At 37.4% G+C, this 24,901-nt stretch overlaps 1 long non-coding RNA gene across 1 annotated transcript in view; it reads left to right on the top strand.

The window, feature by feature from the left end:
- Positions 1-24,384, top strand: part of LOC128642422 (uncharacterized) — a 94,187-nt gene extending 69,803 nt beyond the window's left edge. The window contains exon 2 of the long non-coding RNA XR_008399653.1: positions 23,581-24,384. This is a non-coding gene — a long non-coding RNA (uncharacterized LOC128642422). The remainder of the gene's footprint in view (positions 1-23,580) is intronic.
- Positions 24,385-24,901: the final 517 nt, after the last annotated feature.

A 24,901-nucleotide genomic window follows, 5' to 3' on the forward strand; every position in this document is an offset into this window, starting at 1 on the left:
GGTATAGTCTTTTTTCCAATTTGATTTGTTTTTTCTTTGAAAACTTGCGGGCAAATTAGGCTCGCGAGGGCACAAAATGCTGTTATTTATTGTGTCATTCTTGTGCGTCCGTAATGACGCAAGTTTGTCATTTTCCTGCGTCTTAGTTGACGCCAGGTTGTTTGGCGCAAAATTGTGTTTTTTATGACGCGAATTGCGTCATTTCCGGATGATTGTTGGCGGCAAAAAAATGTTCAACTTCCTTTTACGTCATACTTGGCACAAAATTTTTTTATTTTATTTTACCTCACTTCCTATATGCTCCTTGCCTTCTTTATGCTCAGAGGGCTATGCTATTTGCTTTTTTGTCAATTTTAGCATTTGCATTTTTCCCCATTCCTGAAACTGCTATATGTGGAAATAAGATATTTATGTTTAAATGTTATTTATTCTTTTACATTTTACAAGATGTCTCAATCTGGTCCTGTCTCAGAAGCTGCTGTAGGAACCATGCTGCCTGAACACAGTTCTAACAAAGCTAAGTGAATCTGTTGTAAACTAGTGGGGATTATATCTCCAGCTGTAGTATGTAACAGTTGTCATGATAAGCTTTTGCATGCAGAAAAGGTTTCTATTAGTGCTAGTACAGTATCTGTTGTTCCTTCAACATCTAAAGTACATGATATCCCTGTTGATATGAAAAATTATATTGCTGATGCAATACAGAAGGCTATGGCTGCTATACCGCCTTAAAATAAACATAATAGGTCTTTTAAAACTTCTCATAATTATGATGAAATTTGTAATGACCGACAAATTACTGATATATCCACCTCTGATGAGGATCTCTCTGATTCGGAAGATCCTATTTCAGACATTGATACTGATAAATCAACTTATCTTTTTAAGATTGAGTATATTCGTTCTTTGTTAAGAAGTGTTGATAACTTTGGATATTGAGGAGTCTGGACCTCTTGATAATAAATCCAGTAAACGTTTAAATTCTGTCTATAAACCTCCTGTGATTACTCCTGACGTTTTTCCTGTTCCTGATGCTATTTCTGATGTGATTGCTAAGGAATGGTCTAAGCCTGGTACTTCTTTTTCTTAAAGGTTTAAAAAGTTGTATCATTTGCCAGTGGCTAAGTTAGAGTTTTGGGAAAAAGTCCCTAAGGTTGATGGGGCTATTTTTACTCTTGCTAAGCGTACTACTATTGTTATGGAAGATAGTACCTCTTTTAAGGATCCTTTAGATAGGAAAATTGAATCTTATCTAAGGAAAGCTTATTTATATTCTGGCTATATTCTCAGACCTGCCATTTCTATGGCTGATGTTGCGGCTGCATCAACTTTTTGGTTGGATAGCTTAGCACATCGGGAAAAAGATTCTTATTTACATAGCATTGTTTGTTTGCTTTAACATGCTAATCATTTTATCTGTGATGCTATTTTTGATATCATCAAGATTGATGTTAAATCTATGTCTTTGGCTATTTTAGCTAGAAGAGCTTTATGGCTCAAATCATGGAATGCTGACATGGTATCTAAATCTAGGTTACTATCTCTATCATTTCAGGGTAATAATTTGTTTGGTTCCCAGTTGGATTATATTATTTCCACTGTTACTGGAGGGAAGGGAGTTTTTTTGCCCCAAGATAAAAAGTCTAAGGGTAAATCTAAAGCTTCTAATCGCTTTCGTTCCTTTCATCAGAATAGAGAACAGAAAACCGCTCCTTCCCCTAAGGACTCTGGCTCCAATTGGAAGCCAACTTCGAATTGGAATAAATCCAAGCCTTTTTAAGAAACCAAAGCCAGCCCCCAAAACTGCATGAAGGTGTGGCCCTCAATACAGTTCTGCTGGTGGGGGGCAGATTGAAATTATTTCAAGACGTTTGGGTGCTTCCATTCAGAATCATTGGATTCAGACTATTGTATCGAATAGGTTTCAGAATAAGAGCTCCTGTGAGAAGATTTTTTTCTCTCTCACGTTCCAACAAATCCTGTGAAAGCTCAGGCCTTTCTGAAGTGTGTTTTAGTGTGTTTCAGATCCAAAGCTTTCAGGGGTAATTATACCAGTTCCACTTCTGGAACAGGGTCTGGGTTTTTATTCAAATCTATTCATTGTCCTGAAGAAGGAAAATTCTTTCAGACCAGTTCTTGATCTGAAGTTTTTGAATCAATTTGTAAGGGTCCCAACTTTCAATATGGTGACTATAAGGACTATTCTGCCTTTTTTGTCAGCAAGGTGATTACATGTCCTCAATAGACTTACAGGATGCGAATCTTGACATTCCGATTCATCCAGACCACTATCGGTTTCTGAGATTCTCTATTCTAGACAAGCATTACCAATTTGTTGCTCATCTATTTGGACTAGCAACAGCTCCAAGAATCTTTTCAAAGGTTCTCGGTGCCCTTCTATCTGTAATCAGAGAGTAGGGTATTGCGGTGTTTCCTTATTTGGACGATATCTTGGTAGTGGCTCAATCTTTTCATTTAGCAGAATCGCACATGAATCAACTTGTGTTGTTTCTTCAAAGACATGGTTGGAGGATCAATTTACCAAAGAGTTTCTTTATTCTTCAGACAAGGGTCACCTTTTTAGGTTTCCAGATAGATTTAGTGTCCATGACTCTGTCTTTAATAGACAAGAGACGAAGGAAATTGGTCTCATGACTGCAGCATTGGACACAATCCACTTTGCTCGTTTTCATATGAGACCTCTGCAGCTTTGCATGCTGAATCAATGGTGCAGGGATTATACTCGGATATCACAAATGATATACTTAAATCCCAACATTCAGCTCTCTCTGTCCTGGTGGTTGGACCATCATCGGATTATTCAAGGGGCCTCTTTAGTTTGTCCTTCCTGGTCTGTGATTTCAACAGATGCAAGTCTCACAGGATGGGGAGCTGTCTGGTGGTCTCTGATAGCACAACGAGTTTGGAATCCTCAAGAGGCGAGGTTACCAATCAATATTTTAGAATTCTGTGCTATTTTCAGGGCTCTTCAAGCTTGGCCTCTGTTAAAGAGAGAATCATTCATTCATTTTCAGACAGACAATATCACAACTGTGGCATATATCAATCATCAGTGTGGGACTCGCAGTCCTTTAGCAATGAAAGAAGTATCTCGGATACTTTTTTGGGCGGAATCCAACTCCCGTCTAATTTCTGCAATACATATCCCAGGTGTAGACAATTGGGAAGCAGATTATCTCAGTTCTCAGTCTTTATATCCAGGGGAGTGGTCTCCTCCATCCAGATGTATTTTGTCAAATTGTACAGATGTGGGGTCTTCCTGAAATATATCTGATGGCTTCCCATCTGAACAAGAATCTTCCAAGGTACCTTTCCAAGTCCAGGGATCCTCAGGCGGAGATGGTGGATGCATTAGCAGTTCCTTGGTTTTACCAACCTGCTTACATTTTTCCGCCTCTAGTTCTTTTTCCAAGGGTGGTCTCCAAGGTCATAATGGAACAATCACATGTGTTTCTGATAGCACCAGCATGGCCTCACAGGTTTTGGTATGCGCATCTTGTCCGGATGTCCAGTTGCCAACCTTGGCCACTTCCTTTAAGGCCAGACCTTCTGTCTCAAGGGCTGTTTTTCCATCAGGATCTCAAATCGCTAAATTTGAAGGTATGGAAATTGAACGCTTAGTGCTTAGTCATAGAGGTTTCTCTGACTCAGTGATTAATACTATGCTACAGGCTTATAAGTCTGTTTCAAGGAAGATTTATTATCGGGTTTGGAAAACCTATATTTCATGGTGTTTTTCTCATAAATTCTCTTGACATTCTTTTAGAATTCCTAAAATTTTACAGTTTCTTCCGGATGGTTTGGATAAAGGTTTGTCTGCAAGTACTTTGAAGGGACAAATCTCTGCTCTTTCTGTTATATTTCATAGAAAGATTGCTGTTTTGTTCAGGCTTTGGTTCGTATCAAGCCTGGTATTAAATCAATCTCTCCTCTTTGGAGTCTTAATTTGGTTTTGAAGGCTTTGCAGTCTCCTTCTTTTGAGCCTATGCATTCTTTGGATATTAAACTACTTTCTTGGATAGTATTGTTTCTTTTTGGCTATCTCTTCAACTAGAAGAGTTTCTGAATTGTCTGCTCTCTCTCTTGTGAGTCTCCTTTTCTGATTTTCCATCAGGATAAGGCTGTTTTGCGGACTTCGTTTAAGTTTCTTCCTAAGGTTGTGAATTCTTACAAAATTAGTAGGGAAATTGTTGTTCCTTCCTTGTGTCCTGATCCTAAGAAAACTCTTGAAAGATCCTTACATTCTTTGGATGTTGTAAGATCTTTGAAATATTATGTCGAAGCTACTAAAGATTTCAGGAAGACTTCTAGTCTATTTTTTAGTTTTTCTGGTCCTAGGAAAGTTTAGAAAGCCTCTGCCATTTCTTTGGCATCTTCGTTAAAGCTTTTGATACACAAGGCTTATTTGGAGGCGGGAGAGTCTCAGCCTCAGAGAATAACAGCTCATTCTACTAGATCAGTCACCACTTCTTGGGCTTTTAAGAATGAAGCTTCGATTGATCGGATTTGCAAAGCAGCAACTTGGTCTTCTTTGTATACATTTACTAAATTTTACCATTTTTATGTATTTGCTTCCTCTGAAGCAGTGTGGTAGAAAAGTTCTTCAGGCAGCTCAGTTTGATTCTTCTGCTTATGATTTAAGTTTTTTCTTAAAATTTATGTGAAATTTATGAGAAAGACTTATTTTTTTGTGGATTTAATTCTTTCAGCGGAAATAGCTGTTTTTATTTTATCCCTCCCTTTCTAGTGACTCTTCTGTGGTCTCCCACATCTTGGGTATTATTATCCCATACGTCACTAGCTCATGGACTCTTGCCAATTACATGAAAGAAAACATAATTTATTTAAGAACTTACCTGATAAATTAATTTATTTCATATTGGCAAGAGTCCATGAGGCCCACCCTTTTTTTGGTGGTTATGATTTTTTTTATAAAAGCATAATTATATTTCTAGTTCCTCTTTTTGTATGCTTTTTTACTCCTTATTTTATCACCCTACTATTTGGCTATTCGGTAAACTGAATTGTGGGTGTGGTGAGGGGTGTATTTATAGGCATTTTGACGTTTGGGAAACTTTGCCCCTCCTGGTAGGATTGTATATCCCATACGTCACTAGCTCATGGACTCTTGCCAATATGAAAGAAATGAATGTATCAGGTAAGTTCTTACATAAATTATGTTTTTAAAATAGAATGTCCATTTAAACTTAAAAAGCTAAATTAATTATATCACCCACCTCTAATATTTATATTTCCCCCTCCTAATTTTGTATACGTTAGGTGTACTGTTTTTATTATAATGAGCTGTTAGGTGTCTTACTGAATATGCTAAGTATTTGCTCAGTGAGTTGGCAATAAAACAAAATGTAACATGTTTAGAGATCACTTCATTAGAAATGACAGTTATGACTTTAAATCCATGTACTTGCATATATGTAATTAAAGAATAAAGAAAGATTATCTAGTTTGTTAGAGCTTGTCATTCTTGCACTACTGAGGCTTCATTTCTATGTGTATATTCCACACATAGGGGTAGATTTAAACACAGTAGATTTGCATAATTAACAACTGCATAATAACAAGACAATGCCATAGCACTTAGTCTGATCTTCACATGAGTAGTAGATTTTGTTCTAACAAATTTAAAAGTTATGTATATTTCCACTCCCCCTGTATCATGTGACAGCCATCAGCCAATCACAAATGCATATACGTATATGCTGTAAATTCTTGCACATGCTCAGTTGGAGCTGGTGACTCAAAAAGTGTAAATATAAAAGACTGTGCATATTTTTTTTTATGAAAGTAAATTGGAAAGTTGTTTAAAATGACATGCTGTATCTGAATCATGAAAGTTTAATTTGACCTGAGTGTCCCTTTTAACAAGGGCTGAATGGACCTTGTTCCCCGAAACAGCCGTTATAAAGCAGTGGTCTAAAGACCGCTGCTCCATAACTTGTCCGCTGCCTCTGAGACTGCGGTCTTCAATCCACCCAATCCTATACAATGGGGCTGAATGACCCCCCTGCTAGCAGCCGCGAATCTGCAGGGGGCGGCATTGCACAAGCAGTTCTGGTGAACTGCCTGTGTAATGATAAATTCCGACAGCGTATGCTGTCGGCATTCAGCTATGTCTGTCGGACATGATACGCTACAGCGTATCATGTCAAACATTGGTAAATCTATCCCAAAGGGTTTAAAGTGATTGCAAATTTTAATGACTAACTGCCCAGTATCTAAAAATAAGCTTAAAAACAGAGGCACTTTAATTCATTAAAACTTTGAAAGACGCTTTATTTTTAAAATATTTACCAATCAGTGATGGTAAAGATACCGCTGTTCCTCCATCCGCATCACCTACTTTCTTTAGCATATCGATGACAAATCAGCTTCCTCCAATCTTGCGTGCCCCACGAGCTGGACGCCAGATAGGGCACGCAACAATTGGAGGAAGCCGATATCTCTACCATCACTCGTTGGTAAATATTTTTAAAATAATGCGTCTTTCAATCACTTTAAACACAGTTTAATTCCTACTCACAGCAGCAACAGGGTCTATGATTAGTGGGTCATGTGTTGAGAGACTCCTCAGCTATTTCTTGCTCAATACTAGCAGTTCTTTGTGGTACCTGAGCAGGACATTAACTATGTATTTATCACCTTTGCCGGGTTAAACTGAGAATTGGAGTGTTGATATTGCAAACATTGCATGAATTAGAGCATGTATATATTGTACTAAAATGTCTCTTTAAAAAGACATAAAGTAAAGAAAATGACAAGAGGTATTTTGTTACCAATTAGCAGCTAGCTCCCAGTAGTGCATACCTGCTCATGAGCCTACCTAGGTATGCTTCTCAACAAAAAGAACAAAATACATTTGATAATAGGAGAAAACTGAAAAGGCTCTTTACATTAAATGCTCCATCTGATCCATGAAAGTATAAATTTAATGTTGTCCTTTCAAGCCAAATCATAGTAATCTGTATAATTGTATTTAGTGTACTTGGTGCTTGGTGCCATCTATATGCTGCTGGGGTATTTAGTGTGCTTGGTGCCATCTATATGCTGCTGGGGTATTTAGTGTGCTTGGTGCCATCTATATGCTGCTGGGGTATTTAGTGTGCTTGGTGCAATCTATATTCTACTTAGGGTATTTAGTGTACTTGGTGCTTGATGACATCTATATGCTGCTGGGGTATTTAGTGTGCTTGGTGCCCTATATATGCTGCTGGGGTATTTAGTGTGCTTGGTGCCATCTATATGCTGCTGGGGTATTTAGTGTGCTTGGTGCCATCTATATGCTACTGGGGTATTTAGTGTGCTTGGTGCCATCTATATGCTGCTTGGGGTATTTAGTGTGCTTGGTGCCATCTATATGCTGCTGGGGTATTTAGTGTGCTTGGTGCCATCTATATGCTGCTGGGGTATTTAGTGTACTTGGTGCCATCTATATGCTGCTGGGGTATTTAGTGTGCTTGGTGCCATCTATATGCTGCTGGGGTATTTAGTGTGCTTGGTGCCATCTATATGCTGCTTGGGGTATTTAGTGTGCTTGGTGCCATCTATATGCTGCTGGGGCATTTAGTGTGCTTGGTGCCATCTATATGCTGCTAGGGCATTTAGTGTGCTTGGTGCCATCTATATTCTACTTGGGGTATTTAGTGTGCTTGGTGCCATCTATATTCTACTTGGGGTATTTAGTGTGCTTGGTGCCATCTATATTCTACTTGGGGTATTTAGTGCGCTTGGTGCCATCTATATTCTGCTTGGGGTATTTAGTGGGCTTGGTGCCATCTATATGCTGCTTGGGGTATTTAGTGTGCTTGGTGACATCTATATGCTGCTTGGGGTATTTAGTGTGCTTGGTGCCATCTATATGCTGCTTGGGGTATTTAGTGTGCTTGATGCCATCTATATGCTGCTTGGGGTATTTAGTGTGCTTGATGCCATCTATATGCTGCTTGGGGTATTTAGTGTGCTTGGTGCCATCTATATGCTGCTTGGGGTATTTAGTGTGCTTGATGCCATCTATATGCTGCTGGGGTATTTAGTGTGCTTGATGCCATCTATATGCTGCTTGGGGTATTTAGTGTGCTTGATGCCATCTATATGCTGCTTGGGGTATTTAGTGTGCTTGGTGCCATCTATATGCTGCTGGGGTATTTAGTGTACTTGGTGCCATCTATATGCTGCTTGGGGTATTTAGTGGGCTTGGTGCCATCTATATGCTGCTTGGGGTATTTAGTGTGCTTGGTGACATCTATATGCTGCTTGGGGTATTTAGTGTGCTTGGTGCCATCTATATGCTGCTTGGGGTATTTAGTGTGCTTGATGCCATCTATATGCTGCTTGGGGTATTTAGTGTGCTTGGTGCCATCTATATGCTGCTTGGGGTATTTAGTGTGCTTGGTGCCATCTATATTCTGCTGGGGTATTTAGTGTGCTTGGTGCCATCTATATTCTGCTGGGGTATTTATTGTGCTTGGTGGAATCTATATGCTGCTGGGGGTGGGGGGATTATGTTTAGACACAAGATGCAGATATCGGTGACTACACAACTAGATAATTAGCAGCAGATAACCCAGGGCGGCATCTCAATGTGTCTGCAGCAGTTTGCAAATGTGAATTAGTTTTATTTTATATTTGCATCCAGTGTATGGAGAAACCATGTGCTGTATTCAACATCCATAATGTAGAGATAAGAGTTATGCTCATGTGTAAGAAGGCTCCTAAATAACAGTAAACTACATTATCCCCTGAGAGGTAAACAAATATGTATTCATGCACTTAATACTGGTACTAGAATTGTGTATTCTCCTTTCCATTTTATAATTTCATATATTATAGGTTAATTCTAATGCAAATCTTACTGTAAAATTGTTAGAACAGATAATGTTTGCACAACTGATCCTAGTTTATGGAGTATGTAATCCCTACAAAGGGGTTAAAAACATTGGTCAAGTATTTCTCAGGAGACCAGGCATTGCCCCTCTCAAGCAGAGCACATGCAGAGAGACGATCGGAAGCATTAGTCGTATCTGCAATGTTTGAGGGACTTTAATTATGTGTTTAACCTGTTTGCAGGGGTTAAGCACATAGCAATGCAAAAATTGCATACTCTTAAGGAATTAGTATATGACATTTCTTTCTTCAAGATCTCCCTTTAATTATTGTAAGATTGTTTATGAAAATAAATATCACAGGAAATCTGGGGAATTTTAGACAGCAAAAGACACCTAAGAAGTTGAATCTGCAATCCACAACAAACAATTACATTTTGCTAGTTATTTTGAAATATACTGTATATCTGTTTGATAGCATGTATTATGCAGAGCGTCTACAGCCATTATATCGTTATGCTGTGCACGAGCACATTCCCCTCTCATGCATGTTTCATATGTGTACACTGTAAGCTTAAAATAACATTTTAACGTGTACAGTTTATTAAAACATTCGTGTAATCAAATTTGAACTACTACTTTGGCTTTTATATCTCAAGTCCATTTATGAAGCAGAGATCTGTTATGCATTAATATGAGCTTGTTACCCTTGCTGTATAGTGTTATATATCTGTATCTCTTTAAAGGGACATACTAGTGCACAAATAGCACGTAGTAAAATATAAAGTCAGATTGTGCTTGTACTGCTTCAGATAAGGATTCAGCCAATGATTGGAGCCTACATATGTATTTCTTTTAAAACACATTTCTAATTTACTTCTATTATCATTTTTTTTTTCTTTGGTATCTTATGTTGAAAAGAAGGGACATATGCACTAGATATCAACACTATTTCCTGTCATATAGTGCACCAGATGCCTATTTTGGTATCTCTTCAACAAAGAATATCATGAGAGCAAAGCAAATTTGATGATAGAAGACTATTAGAAACTTTTTGGGGTTTCATATCCCTTTATTATAAAATATATTGTTTTGCAGTTGTTATTAGCTAAAGCCAATTTGGCAATAATATGTATCAGTGTTAGCTGTAAGAAGTCAGCAAAGTCCAAATTCAACTTTCATGATTCAGACAGGGCATGAAATTTTAAACAACTTTACAATTATCTTTTACTATCAAATTTGCTTTGTTTCTCTTTGTATTTTTAGTTTAAACTAAACCTAGGTAGGCTCATATGCTAATGTCTAAGCCCTTGAAGGCTGCCTCTAACCTCAGTGCATTTTGACCATTTTTCACAGCTAGAGGACGTTAGTTCATTTGTGCCATTTGGATAACATTGTGCTCACGACCGTGGACTTACCTAGGAGTGAGCATTGATTGGCTAAAGAGGTAAAAAGTATATTAATATAACCGTGTTGGTTATGCAAAACTAGGGGAAAAGTAATAAAGGGATTATCTATTGTTTTAAACAATAACAATTCTGGACTAGACTGTCCTTTTAATGTTCTGACAATTAGAAAATCCTCAATTTTCAGAATCAAATTACATAAAAATAAAAAATGAATGAAAATATATTGCAAAGTTATTGCATTACACATAGCAACATTTTATATAAAATCTCAAGTTGTTTAGTGTCCATTTAAGTGCCAAGGGGATTGCAGCGTTTTGCTATGAAATGTGTTCCCAAACTCTCTTGTGGTTTCTGGATAAAACAGCTTACTTCCTATTTCCCAATGGAAAAAAAAAGTTGTCTTTAAAATTACAAACTTGTTTATATTTATATTTAAAAAACCACACACTCATATCATCTACACTTTACTGTTTAGATATCTGAGACGTCAGTGCATTTTTGTTTTATTTCGTTTCTAAAGCTGAAGCTTTTGGATTAGAGGAACAGGCATCGAAAAGTTAATTTGTTTTAACATAAACCTTTTAAAAACAGCAAGAATGTAAGCGGAATTATGCAGGGCCCGTAGCCGAGTTATGAAACGGTTCTTGGAAAATTCCCAGTGGCAGCCATTATTAAGAGGTCCTTAACAAATATTATTTAACTCAAGCACTGCTCAGCAACAAAAAACATTTGCAAAGCCTTGTGTGTTGCAAGATTGATTTAGTGCTGTTGTTAGAGAATATTTCTGTCATTTAGAAGAAAACATTACATTTTTTTATCCTTGTCACATTTCATTGTGAAATTCTTTCATGTTTTTCTTGAGAAATATTTATGATAAAAACATTGTTTCACAGCTTTTGTAACTTTTTTTTGTCCTTGAAATTCTAGCAGATTTATGAGTTATCTTGCAAAGCAGAGCAAAGTTACTAAAGGGTTTGTATAGTGCAGAAAAAAATATGAATTAGACTGGTGGAGGTTATGTCACCAGTTGTCCCCTTTCCTAAAGCTGCAAGGCCTGCAACATCCGAGAGGGAATTTACGTTTCACCCCTTTGTGAGAGCCCGATTATCTAAATGTCTCTGGGCTGGCGAGATTATTTAAGAATGATTGTTAGTACGTCTAACTCCCTGGTAGAATTATCTAAAGCTACTAAGTAAAATGTGTATGCAAATTACAGAGGAATACATTTTTATTAAATATGCACAGCATAAATCGTAATTTAAGTACAGTGGATGTGCAAAAACCACATAGAAATTCGTACTTATAAATACAAAATGCAAAGCGTAATTGTTGTCTAATCGAAAAAGGGCTGAACATGGGCGTATATTGAAATTGTCTCTCAAATTCCAGTGTAATTATCTAAACATTTCCGCGTTATAGTTCTCACTATTTTTGCTTGCAAACTAAAAGGCGGCAAGGTTGTGACAAAATATGCAAAATACTTAATACCTTAATAGAAAAACACATGTATACGAAAAAAGAAGCAATTTGTAAAATGCTATACACAGAAAGCAGCTCAACGCGATTGTTGTTTGATGTCGGATATAATCTTTAAAATGCCTTTCTGCTAACTTCACTCTACCCAGTGAAGATTCCCTTTCCAGCGAGATTCATTACTTTCTCGCCACTTGCAGGAACTAATTCTTTTTTAAGATAATTCCACGAGAGCAACCTCTGGGAGGGTCGGTGTAAAATCCACGTAAGGAACCGGCAAAGTTAAGATAATCAAGTACATGGTTATCTTGGGTCAGTAATGCAAAAATTACATGTTCTATTGAATTAGGACATGTAATTTTTTAATCAGATTGTCCATTTAGCAATTGGTAGTATCTTTATAAAGTAAATTATTGCATAATATTTTGTTCTAATAGTCTATTATTTTGTTTTGTATACTGCAACAGTTTAAAGCAACAGTCATGTAAAAATTAAACTTTCATGTTTCAGATAGGGCATGTAATTTTAAACAACTTTCCAATTAACTTTTATCATCAAATTTGCTTTGTTCTCTTGGTATTCTTTGTTGAAAGCTAAACCTAGGTAGGCTCATATGCTAATTTCTAAGCTCTTGAAGGCCGCATCTTATCTTGGTACATTTTGACAGTTATTCGCAGCTAGACAGTGCTAGTTCATCTGTGCCATATAGATAAAAATTGTGCTCACTCCAGTGGAGATATTTAGGAGTCAGCAATGCTTGGCTAAAACACAAGTCTGTCAAAAGAACTGAGATAGGGGGACAGTCTGCAGAGGTTTAGATACAAGGTAATCACAGAGGTAAAAAGTACATTAATATAACTGTGTTGGGTAATAAAGGGATTAACTATATTTTTAAACAATAAACATTCTCTAGTAGACTGTCCTTTTAAGAGAGTTTAAAGGCACACAAAACTCATTGTTCAGACAGTGGATATAATTTAAGAAACCACTTTATTTTTATTATGAAATTTACTTTGTTCTCGTGTTTAACCCTTTAAGGACACAGCTTTCAGTTTGCTCAATTGTTTTATGACGGAAAAATTCCGTCATATGTCCTTAAGAGGTTAACCCCTTTTGTAGGAATTAAACACACAATTATATGCAAGCAACAGTAAAATAATAAACAATAATACAGAGCATTTTTATGTACATTTAACCCCTTAGTACGTTGCTGGTCTTTTTATGGGGCTTGTATTTTTTATTGCGCAGTTGATTTCCGGTGGGCAGCTGAAGGGAGGGAATAATAGCGCAGTCCCGCAGCTGGCAGCAAGCCCCGCACTATTATAACCAAACGTTGTGGTCGTTAAGGGATTAAAAAAAAAAAAAGACCATTCAAAATGTATAAATTTGTATTAGCGGTAAATCCGATATGTAGCAAAATGTAGTTACAGACTCAGCACTGATATAATTTGCACATCCTGTGGAATAAACGTGTACAATATGTGTGGGTTTGGTTTGTAGTATTCTTTAAAGGAACATAATAGTAAAAAAATAAATTGCTCTGGTTCTGAAGCTGCAGATAACCCACAAATACAACTCAAACTGAAAAATGATCTGACATGTTCTGTTGCTATTGATTTGTAGACAGGTCGGCCTGATTTGGCTGTGTGTGTGCAACAAAAGTAATTTGAACTCTCTGTCAATCAATACAAGGTTCAAGGCCGTTTATTGTTTTAACCTCTTGTTTGCTAATGAGGCCTGGAAAGTCCTGACAGGCAGCCAAGGGGTTAATACATAAAACAATAGCTAATGAAACATTTTTTGTATGGCACCATTTTTAACCCTTTGGTTGCCTGAAAAGACAATGATTTACAACCCTTACTGCCTGCCAAGTGTTTAAATGTATTAATTATAATGATTAATAATAATAATAATAGCATTATTAAAGGGACAAGAAGCCCCAAAACATTATTTTATGATTTGGACAGAGCATACAATTTTAAACAGCTTTCTAATTTACTTCTATTATAAAAATTTGCTTCATTCAACTAATTAGCCAATAACAAGACAAATGTGCGCAGGCACCAATCAGCAGCTAGCTGCCACTAGTGTAGGATATGTGCGTATTATTTTTCAACAAGGGATACCAAGAAAGCGAAGCACATTTTAAAATAGAAGTGATTTTTAAAAGTGTCTTAAAACTACATGCTCTATCTGAATCATGCAAATGTCATTTTGACTTTCCTATCCCTTTAATTATGTAAAATGGCACAAATACAGTCATTTATTAATACAAGTACACCACTATGGTACATTGACCTTTATTGATTGCACTTCAGGTCGAGTAGGGCATCTTTTTATTTGTATTACTTATAATTAATAATAATAATAATATTTATTATTTTTAAGAAGGAAAAAAAAAGATTGCGTCTTTGTTAGCAATTTGTTATCAATCTCCCTTAAGCAGCTTCTTGTAATAATCTGAGAATATATGGACCGAATTGCCCCTATTTTTAGAGCGTCTTCTTGAGAAACACTGCTGCTATGTTGCTCTATATATAAATCACTCTACATATACTGCAGTCACGCCTCACCCTCACATATACTGCAGTCACGCCTCACCCTCACATATACTGCAGTCACACCTCACCCTCACATATACTGCAGTCACGCCTCACCCTCACATATACTGCAGTCACGCCTCACCCTCACATATACTGCAGTCACACCTCACCCTCACATATACTGCAGTCACGCCTCACCCTCACATATACTGCAGTCACGCCTCACCCTCACATATACTGCAGTCACGCCTCACCCTCACACATACTGCAGTCACGCCTCACCCTCACATATACTGCAGTCACGCCTCACCCTCACATATACTGCAGTCACGCCTCACCCTCACATATACTGCAGTCACGCCTCACCCTCACATATACTGCAGTCACGCCTCACCCTCACATATACTGCAGTCACGCCTCACCCTCACATATACTGCAGTCACGCCTCACCCTCACATATACTGCAGTCACGCCTCACCCTCACATATACTGCAGTCACGCCTCACCCTCACATATACTGCAGTCACGCCTCACCCTCACATATACTGCAGTCACGCCTCACCCTCACATATACTGCAGTCACGCCTCACCCTCACATATACTGCAGTCACGCCTCACCCTCACATATACTGCAGTCACGCCTCACCCTCACATATACTGCAGTCACGCCTCACCCTCACATATACTGCAGTCACGCCTCACCCTCACATATACTGCAGTCACGCCTCACCCTCACATATACTGCAGTCACGCCTCACCCTCACATATACTGCAGTCACGCCTCACCCTCATCATTTTTTTGGAAACGAGAAAGTGTCTCATGTTAACGCAGTTGCGTAAATCACATGACCTTGACTACTGACTCTCTTAAATACTAAACACAACCAAGTATAATGATTTGCAATATTGGCCACAAGCAAAAAACAGACAGCTGTGACATGAGTGACACAAATTACTGTCACCCAAGTTGTGTATTATAGATTTGTGTCATTGTTATAATATTGTTCATTACAAAAAAAAAAAACTTTGTACATTTTTTGTTTAATATATTTTTCATATCAGTTTGTGCTAAGCAAGTGGATCAAATACAGTTGGGGTATTTTCAGCTGTTGTTTTTATGGTCAGCTTTTCATACCAGTGTTGGTTATTACACAATAAAGCCAACAGTCTCATGCAGCCAACATAACGAGCCTTTCTCCACATATAAATAAATACACAGAACCACAACAAAACCAAGCGTCATCCATGTATTCGAGTGAGTTCAATTAACCAACTAAACAGTGTTATGGACCCAGGACACTTTTTTGATGCAGGCATGAGGGCTAATAATAAAAAATTATAAAAAAATTATTAAAATTATTTTAATTTTAAGATATCTTATTGTGTTGCACGTTCACAAGAACAAATGGGGCTCCGAAAAAGAGCTGAACCCCTCTAACAGCCACCTTATTCCACATTCAGATAATAACAAATGATCCAAATACACATTCCTACTAATTTACTTTGTTCTTTTTATATCTCTTGTTGAAAAGCATACCTAGGTAGACTCAGTAGCAGCAATGTACTACTGGGAGCTACTTAGGGATCGGTGGCTAGCTTCCAGTAGTGCATTTCTGCTCTGGAACTGATTTTATCTATGTGTTTAACAAAACAAAAAAACATTGTTTTAGTTTTTCAGTTGAAAAAGATTTTTTATTGTTTTCTAGTTTTAGTTTTTTAGATGAAAAAATAACATTATTTGATTAGGTCAGTGTTCCTCAATGCCAGTTCTTAAAGGGACATGAAACCCAATTTTTTTCTCTCATGATTGATAAAGAGCATGCAATTTTAAACAACTTTCTAATTTACTTCAATTATCTATTTTGCTTCATTCTCTTGATATCCTTTGCTGAAAAGCATATCTAGATAGGCTCAGAAGCTGTTGATTGGTAGCTGTACATAGATGCCTTGTGTGATTGGCTCTCCCATGTGCATTGCTATTTCTTAAACAAAAGATATCTAAAACATGAAGCAAATTAGATAATAGAAGTAAATTGAAATGATGTTTAAAATTGTATTCTCTACTTGAATCATGAAAGAAAATTTTTGGGTGAACTAGAGAAACAGGTGAAATAATCAGCTGATCAGTAACCATGGTTACTAACCTGTTTTCTTGGACAGATATCAGGAAAATCTGGCCTGCTAGGGGTACTGAGGACTGTAATTTGGAAGCACTAATGTAGGTTATGTCATTTTAACCCTTTTTCTTTTTTTAAATCCCTAAATATTTTTACAAAATCCAAACAAATATTTGTATTTTTTTTTTTTTTTTTTAAAGTTACTCCAGTTGCTCAATAAATCTTCCCACCAGCTGCACTCAGGTATTTAAGGGAATGAGATTAAAATGTAAAATGCTGTTATTCACATCGGTTGTGTAAATTACAAAACAGCTTATGTTTTTAAGATTTACTTTTTTTCATGACAGGATACCTAGGTAGGCTCAGGAGCATTCACATACCTGTATAATGTTCATAATAGTATGAATCCTATTAATAGTTTCTTTTGTAAATATATAATTATTTGAAAATGTTCTCTGACAATTAATAGACTACTGTTATGTATTTAACAAGCTGGTTTCAAGGCTTTGCTGGAATTGCTTTTCTAACGAGGCCATCACTTATACGTACTCGTGGCTCTTTCGCTTTACCACTTATTGCCACTGCTGTACAAGTGAACTTACACACTTGGTCATCTTCCATCACATAGCAGAGAATCACAGATGTGTTCTGTTGTAATCATGTGATATTCTCTGGTAGATCTCACTGGGACGCGTTGCGCTTATTTATTTATACATTTGTTTATTTGCAATGTACTTTACAATGTGTGATTTATTACATAAACATATTTTGGGGTTAGAGTACATTTTGTTGACTTATTTCTCGGTAATGGGCTGTGCACAGTTAATGAGCTGTTTTTAGTGTGGTGTTAACCCTTTGGTTGCCAGAGAAGGCTACAATGTATGCTACAGGGTTAAAGGGACGATAAAAACATTAAGATTGCAATATATAACAATTATGTATAATAAAAACCTTGATATATATATATATATATATATATATAGCCACGGATCGTACCCCAGGGCAAGACCAACGCTACAGGGCCCCAGAGCAAGAGACCTCTTATCATGCTCATGGACACACACTCCAGGGACAGCCCACCCTTAACTGCTTAGTTACTGTGCTTTAATAAACTGACTGTAAGCATAAGTAGCACGGCAGGGCCCCTCCCCACCCTGGGGCTCCCTTATGCTTTGGGCCCTGGGACCGCCCCTGTATATAAATATGTTGCCCTATTTGTCTGTATGCTGAGTCTGCACATGATGAGAACACATGGGCTTTATAAGCCTAAAATTGTAGCATATCTGTCCCTAATTGGCTTTAGCAGAGATAAGAACTGATTTTGCTAATAAAATGACCATGGTTAACTTTGTCTGCTTCAGTAACAAGTGCAGATTGGCTCTTTCAAATAACGTAAGTGGTGGTTGAAAAACAGCTGCAGCAAAAAGTGTTATTTTATTGAGAGATTGCAGAAAAAAATTGAATTACAATATTTTGTTTTATATATCCCTTTAATGATTTATAGTATTACTAGCATAATATTGTTTTTCTAAATATATGGTAACATCACTTTATAAACTTGTTAATTCTCCCCAAAAAACCCCATTTAAAACTGATAATTAAAGGGACATCATTCTGCAGTAGGGACTATTTCCTACAAAGTCATTAAACACAGCTTCAAGCTGGCAACTCACTACTGGTCTGGAAAATGGCCACCAATCAGAGGTGTCATATGTGCATACCCACCAATCAGCAGTTGTGTTCTGCTCCGTGTATTTCTGATCCAGAGCTGTTGCCCTGTGGGGGTTAAACACATAGCTATGGGCAAGTATTAGTGCCCTTACGCTTTAGAGAATTGCATTATTGCAGTTTATTGTCCCTTTAATGGACACTTTGTAAAATTAATTTAATGTAGAGAATTGCATTATTGCAGTTTATTGTCCCTTTAATGGACACTTTGTAAAATTAATTTAATGTAACAACTTCTTGAATTTGCATAAAACAATTATAAATTGTAAACAGGACATGTAACTCATCTTTTAATCTCTGGGTAAATATTTAATTAAAGAATATAACAGCATTTAATATACAATCACTACTTATATTGCCTTTTTTTCTGTAGAATACCTCTGAGAAGCTTGTTTGTGCTACGTCCTACAGAGAGACTGGAGTTCCTGTTTCATACTTAAAGGGACAAAAAATACTTTCTCAGTTCAGATTAAGAGAGTAATTTTATGACACTTTTCAGTTTACTTCTATTATTCACTTTACTTTGTTCCATCTTTATCCTTTGTTGAAAAGCACACCTATGTAGGCTCAGGGTGCTAGCTGCTAATTGGTGGCTGCACACATATGCCTTTTGTCATTGCTTCATCAGATGTGCTCAGCTAGCTCTTAGTAGTGTATTGGTGCTATGGAGCTGCTGATTTTACTATATGTGTAACTTTTTCTACTGGAGTTATACGTATGTTATCTGCAAACAACGGCAATAATAAAATGCTCAAACACATCAGTTTTCTTTATGTCCCTTTAAGTATGAGGATATTTACCTAAGTCTGCAACATTCTACACAATGGTTGGTTAGCCATGATCATAAGCTTATTTACATCTGTCAACAGCAAAGGAGACCAGAAACATACGGCTAGATCATGAGTTTTGTCGGTAAGGCTGTGCGGTGCTAGCAATCCTTTTTTTCTTATCGCTCCCTTAAGCCAACGCTGGTATTACGAGTTTTCTGCAAGCCGGCGTTAGCCTCACAAAAGTGAGCGTTGAGCAAAATTTTGCTCCACATCTCACATCTCACCACAATTTCCCCATAGGAAACAATGGGGCTGAGCTTGGTGAAAAAAAACCTAACACCTGCAAAAAAGCAGCGTTCAGCTCCTAACGCAGCCCCATTGTTTCCTATGGGGAAATTAATTTTATGTCTGCACCTAACACCCTAACATGAACCCCGAGTCTAAACACCCCTAATCTTACACTTATTAACCCCTAATCTGCTGCCCCCGACATCGCCGACACCTGCATTATACCATTAACCCCTAATCTGCCGCTCCAGACACCGCCGCCACCTACATTATACTAATGAACCCCTAATCTGCTGCCCCTAACATCGCCGAACCCTACATTATATTTATTAACCCCTAATCTGCCGCCCCCAACGTCGCCGCAACCTAACTACACTTATTAACCCCTAATCTGCCGACTGGACATCGCCGCCACTTTAATAAATGTATTAACCCCTAAACCTAAGTCTAACCCCCCCAATTTAAATATAATTTAAATTAAATGAAATAAATTTAATACAATTAAATAAATTATTCCAATTTAAAACTAAATACTTACCGATAAAATAAACCCTAATATAGCTACAATATAACTAATAGTTACATGATAGCTATTTTAGGATTTATATTTATTTTACAATCAACTTTGTATTTATTTTAACTAGGTACAATGGTTATTAAATAGTTATTAACTATTTAATAACTACCTAGCTAAAATAAATACAAAATTACCTGTAAAATAAATCCTAACCTAAGTTACAATTACACCTAACACTACTCTATAAATAAATAAATTAACTAAATTAAATTAAACTAATTACAATTAAATTAAATAAACTAAATTACGAAAAAAAACAAACACTAAATTACAGAAAATAAAAAAGAATTACAAGAATTTTAAACTAATTACACCTAATCTAATCCCCCTAATAAAATATACAAAGCACTCCCAAAATAATAAAATTCCCTACCCTATCCTAAATTACAAATAGCCCTTAAAAGGGCCTTTTGCGGGGCATTGCCCCAAAGTAATCAGCTCTTTTACCTGTAAAAAAAAAAATACAATACCCCCCCAACATTAGAACCCACATACCCCTACTCTAAAACCCACCCAATCCCCCCTTAAAAAAACCTAACATTAACCCCCTTATGATCACCCTACCTTGAGCCGTCTTCACCCAGCCGGGCACAAGTGGACCTCCAGACCGGCAGAAGTCTTCACCCGATAGGGGCAGAAGAGGACATCCAGACCGTCAGAAGGCTTCATCCAGGCGGCATCTTCTATCTTCATCCTTCCGGAGCGGAGCCATCTTCTATCCAGCCGACGCGGAGCCATTATCTTCAATCGAAGTCCTAACGAAGAATGAAGGTTCCTTTAAATGACGTCATCCAAGATGGCGTCCCTCGAATTCCGATTGGCTGATAGGATTCTATCAGCCAATCGGAATTAAGGTAGGAAAAATCTGATTGGTTGATTTAATCAGCCAATCAGATTGAAGTTCAATCCGATTGGCTGATTGGATCAACCAATAGAATTGACCTCACATTCTATTAGCTGATCCAATCTTCAATCCGATTGGCTGATAGCATCAGCCAATCGGATTTTTCCTACCTTAATTCCGATTGGCTGATAGAATCCAATCAGCCAATCGGAATTTGAGGGACGCCATCTTGGATGATGTCATTTAAAGGAACCTTCATTCTTCGTTAGGACTTCGATTGAAGAGGATGGCTCCGCGTCGGCTGCATAGAAGATGGCTCCACTCCGCTCCGGAAGGATGAAGATAGAAGATGCCGCCTGGATGAAGCCTTCTGCCGGTATGGATGTCCTCTTCGGCCCCGATCGGATGAAGCCTTCTGCCGGTCTGGATGTCCTCTTCTGCCCCGATCGGATGAATCCTTCTGCTGGTCTGGATGTGCTCTTCTGCCCCGATCAGATGAAGACTTCTGCCGGTCTGGAGGTCCACTTGTGCCCCGCTGGGTGAAGACGGCTCAAGGTAGGGTGATCTTCAGGGGGTTACTGTTAGGTTTTTTTAAGGGGGGATTGGGTGGGTTTTAGAGTAGGGGTATGTGGGTGGTGAGTTGTAAATGTTGGGGGGGTATTGTATTTTTTTTTTTACAGGTAAAAGAGCTGATTACTTTGGGGCAATGCCCCGCAAAAGGCCCTTTTAAGGGCTATTTGTAATTTAGGATAGGGTAGGGAATTTTATTATTAGGGGGATTAGATTAGGTGTAATTAGTTTAAAATTCTTGTAATTCTTTTTTATTTTCTGTACTTTAGTGATGTTTATTTCATTTAATTGTAATTAGGATAATTTATTTATTTATAGAGTAGTGTTAGGTCTAATTGTAACTTAGGTTAGTATTTATTTTACAGGTAATTTTGTATTTATTTTAACTAGGTAGTTATTAAATAGTTAATAACTATTTAATAACTATTGTACCTAGTTAAAATAAATACAAAGTTGACTGTAAAATAAATATAAATTCTAAAATAGCTGTAATGTAACTATTAGTTATATTGTAGCTATATTAGGGTTTATTTCATCGGTAAGTATTTAGTTTTTAGTATTTAGTTTTAAATAGGAATAATTTATTTAATTGTAGTAAATTTCTTTCTTTTAATTTAAATTATATTTAAGTTAGGGGGGTTAGAATTAGGGTTAGACTTAGGTTTAGGGGTTAATAAATTTATTATAGTAGTGGCGGCGTTGGGGTCGGCAGATTAGGGGTTAATAAATGTAGATAGGTGTTAGCGATGTTAGGGATGGCAGATTAGGGGTTAATAAAATTGAACTAGTGTTTGCGAAGCGGGAGTGCGGGAGTGCGGCGCTTTAGGGGTTAATACATTTATTAAAGTGGCGGCGATGTCCGGTCGGCAGATTAGGGGTTAATAAGTGTAGTTAGGTTGTGGCGACGTTGGGGGCAGCAGATTAGGGGTTCATAAATATAATGTAGGTGTCGGCGATGTTAGGGGCAGCAGATTAGGGGTTCATAAGTATAATGTAGGTGGCGGCGATGTCCGGTCGGCAGATTAGGAGTTAAACAATTTTATTATAGTGTTTGCGATGTGGGGGGCCTCGGTTTAGGGGTTAATAGGTAGTTTATGGGTGTTAGTGTACTTTGTAGCACTGTAGTTAAGAGCTTTATGTTCCGGCGTTAGCCCATAAAACTCTTAACTACTGACTTTTAAATGCGGGAAGGAGTCTTGACAGGAGAGGGTCTACCGCTCACTTCTTCCAATACTTGTAATACTGGCGTTAGGCAAGTCCCATTAAAAAGATAGGATACGCAATTGACATAAGGGGATTTGCGGTAGCCAAAAGTCGCAGAAGAAAAGTGAGCGCTAGACCCTTTCCTGCCTGACTCGTAATACCAGCGGGCGTTAAAAAGCAGCGTTGGAACCTCTCAACGCTGCTTTTTAAGGCTAATGCCAAACTCGTAATCTAGGCGATAGATTTTACCAGCCTTTTCTTTTATTTATGTATTTATCTATTGCAATGCTGTGCTTAATTACTGATAAATGCTATGATTTAATGTCCCTTACATGCATAGAAGCCCTACCCGGAAGTCATTCTTCTGATATCACCAGCTAATATTCTAGTAACAATTGGTACAGTACAATTATAGAAACTGAAATGTCTCAGGATTAGGGTTTTCGTTAGAAATGGCGCAACGGCAAAAAAGGGGTTAACCCCGAACCAATGATATTCCATGTTGCTTCATTTCCAGCATTTCTTGTTTTGCGACATTTTGAGACATCATTGTGTTGTTGAAGCATTTTAGTAGGATACCCCCTATTACAAAGACCTTTATGTGTATTTAAAGGGAAAGTGTACACCATTTTTCATATGACTGAAGTAATAGACACTACTATAAAGAACAATATGCACAGATACTGGTATAAAAATCCAGTATAAACTTTAAAAAAATGACATAGTAGCTCCCAGTTTAGCACTGTTGATGAGGTTAGGCTGGGACACCCAGTGGAAGGGTCTGGGAAAGCAGGGAGAACAGACACTTCCCACTCCCTGCATATGAAAGGACAGATAACATAAACAGGAGTCTGTATACATCAGTATACATCTGACACTGAGGGGCTTGGTTAGGTGTCTGAAAATCATCACAATGTTATTAAAAAATAAACACAACTGTAAATTGTTACAAAAACACTCCCAGATGGGCTGTATAAATAGATCTACATAACATTTATGCAAATAAAAATCTAGGCTACAATGTCCCTTTAATTCAGTCTATAACATGTTTGAAAAGCATAGATTTGTAGCCCTGGATTTCAAATGAATGTGATAATGAGCCTTATCTGTGCTGTCAATCAATAAGACTGGTTCTAAGAAATACAGTGTGATAAGATTGTGTAAAAAAATACTAATAATGCTTCTTTCCTTTCATAGCTCAAGAAGTGACAGTCGGTGACCGAGCGCTTCATGCACAGCCATAAACAGCAGGGAAAATAAGGGGCTTTTGGGGGCAGATGTGTTCTGATTACACTACCATAATGCCCCTAAAAATCCTTATTCCTCTTGCGGTGTTCTTCTGAATGTCTCGGCCTCCTATGAGCAACAACAAGACGCTTCTGGACAATTCTGGAAATACGCTGCCTTCGCTTCCTTACGTTATTTTTGGCCTTGCCTAAAATATAGTTTCTGAGGTTTTGCCAATGTTGACAAAGGTTGTTTTTGTGAGAGGTTTGGGCACAGATAGGTTGGTACTGAATAAACCCTTTCACCATATGATTGTCAATGCATTACTTAGCAGTTTATGATAGAAAATAAATAAATTATTTTTTTTGCAGGATGGGAAGCTGTACAAATTAATGACTGTTGATAATTGTATTTATTAAAGCTGATTCTGATGTTTACTTACTGCTACAAACTCAAAATGTTGCATATTGATCATCTACTGACTTGCTCTAACTTGACCACTGGATTTCAAACCTGCCCTCAGATCTCCCTAGCAGGCCAGATTTGTGGATGTTTGAACTGGAGCACAGGTGAAATAATCAGCTGATTAGTAAACATGATTGTTTTACCTGCTCTCACCTAAGGTAATCCTGAAAACCTGGCCTGTTGGGGAGGGCTAAGGGCAGGTTTGAAAACCAGTGATCTAGACGTTGTACACAAAATGTATCTCATGGATATGAAAGTGCATCAGTTTCTTGTTCAAGAATGGTTTTAATAAAGAACATTTTTATTGAAGTACGTTTTTTTTTTAATCATTTATTTACAAGTATTTTAAATATTAGAATTCATTATGTTGTGAAATGAAAAACTAAAGAGACAGCTAAAGTTTTATGGCTGGGACAGAGTGTACAATTTTAATTTACTTTGGAGTTGTTTGTTTAAAAGCAAACCTAGGTAGGCTCAGGATCAGCAATGCATTACTGGTATCTAGCTGTTCTTGTGATTGGATCACCAGATGTGCTCAGCTAGCTCTAAGTAGTGCATCGCTCCACTTGAGCTGACTTTAACTATGTATTTAACCCATTTGCACATGTTAAACATATTATAAGCCTCAATCATCATCTATCGGGAGCGGCATTTTCAGCGTTTTTTCAGGTGTGATCACAATAGCACAATTTCGGCCGATTTCCACAAATAAGCTTTTGGTTGTTAGAAAAAAAGCCCTATTTATCCTATGGAGCTGAAAAATCCTCAGCAATCACAATACGTTTTGTTCTCACTTTTCAGCTACTGTTGGAGGCCAGTTTTGGCT

This window comes from Bombina bombina, chromosome 11 (genome assembly GCF_027579735.1).
Source record: "Bombina bombina isolate aBomBom1 chromosome 11, aBomBom1.pri, whole genome shotgun sequence".
Taxonomy (NCBI): Eukaryota; Metazoa; Chordata; class Amphibia; order Anura; family Bombinatoridae; genus Bombina; species Bombina bombina.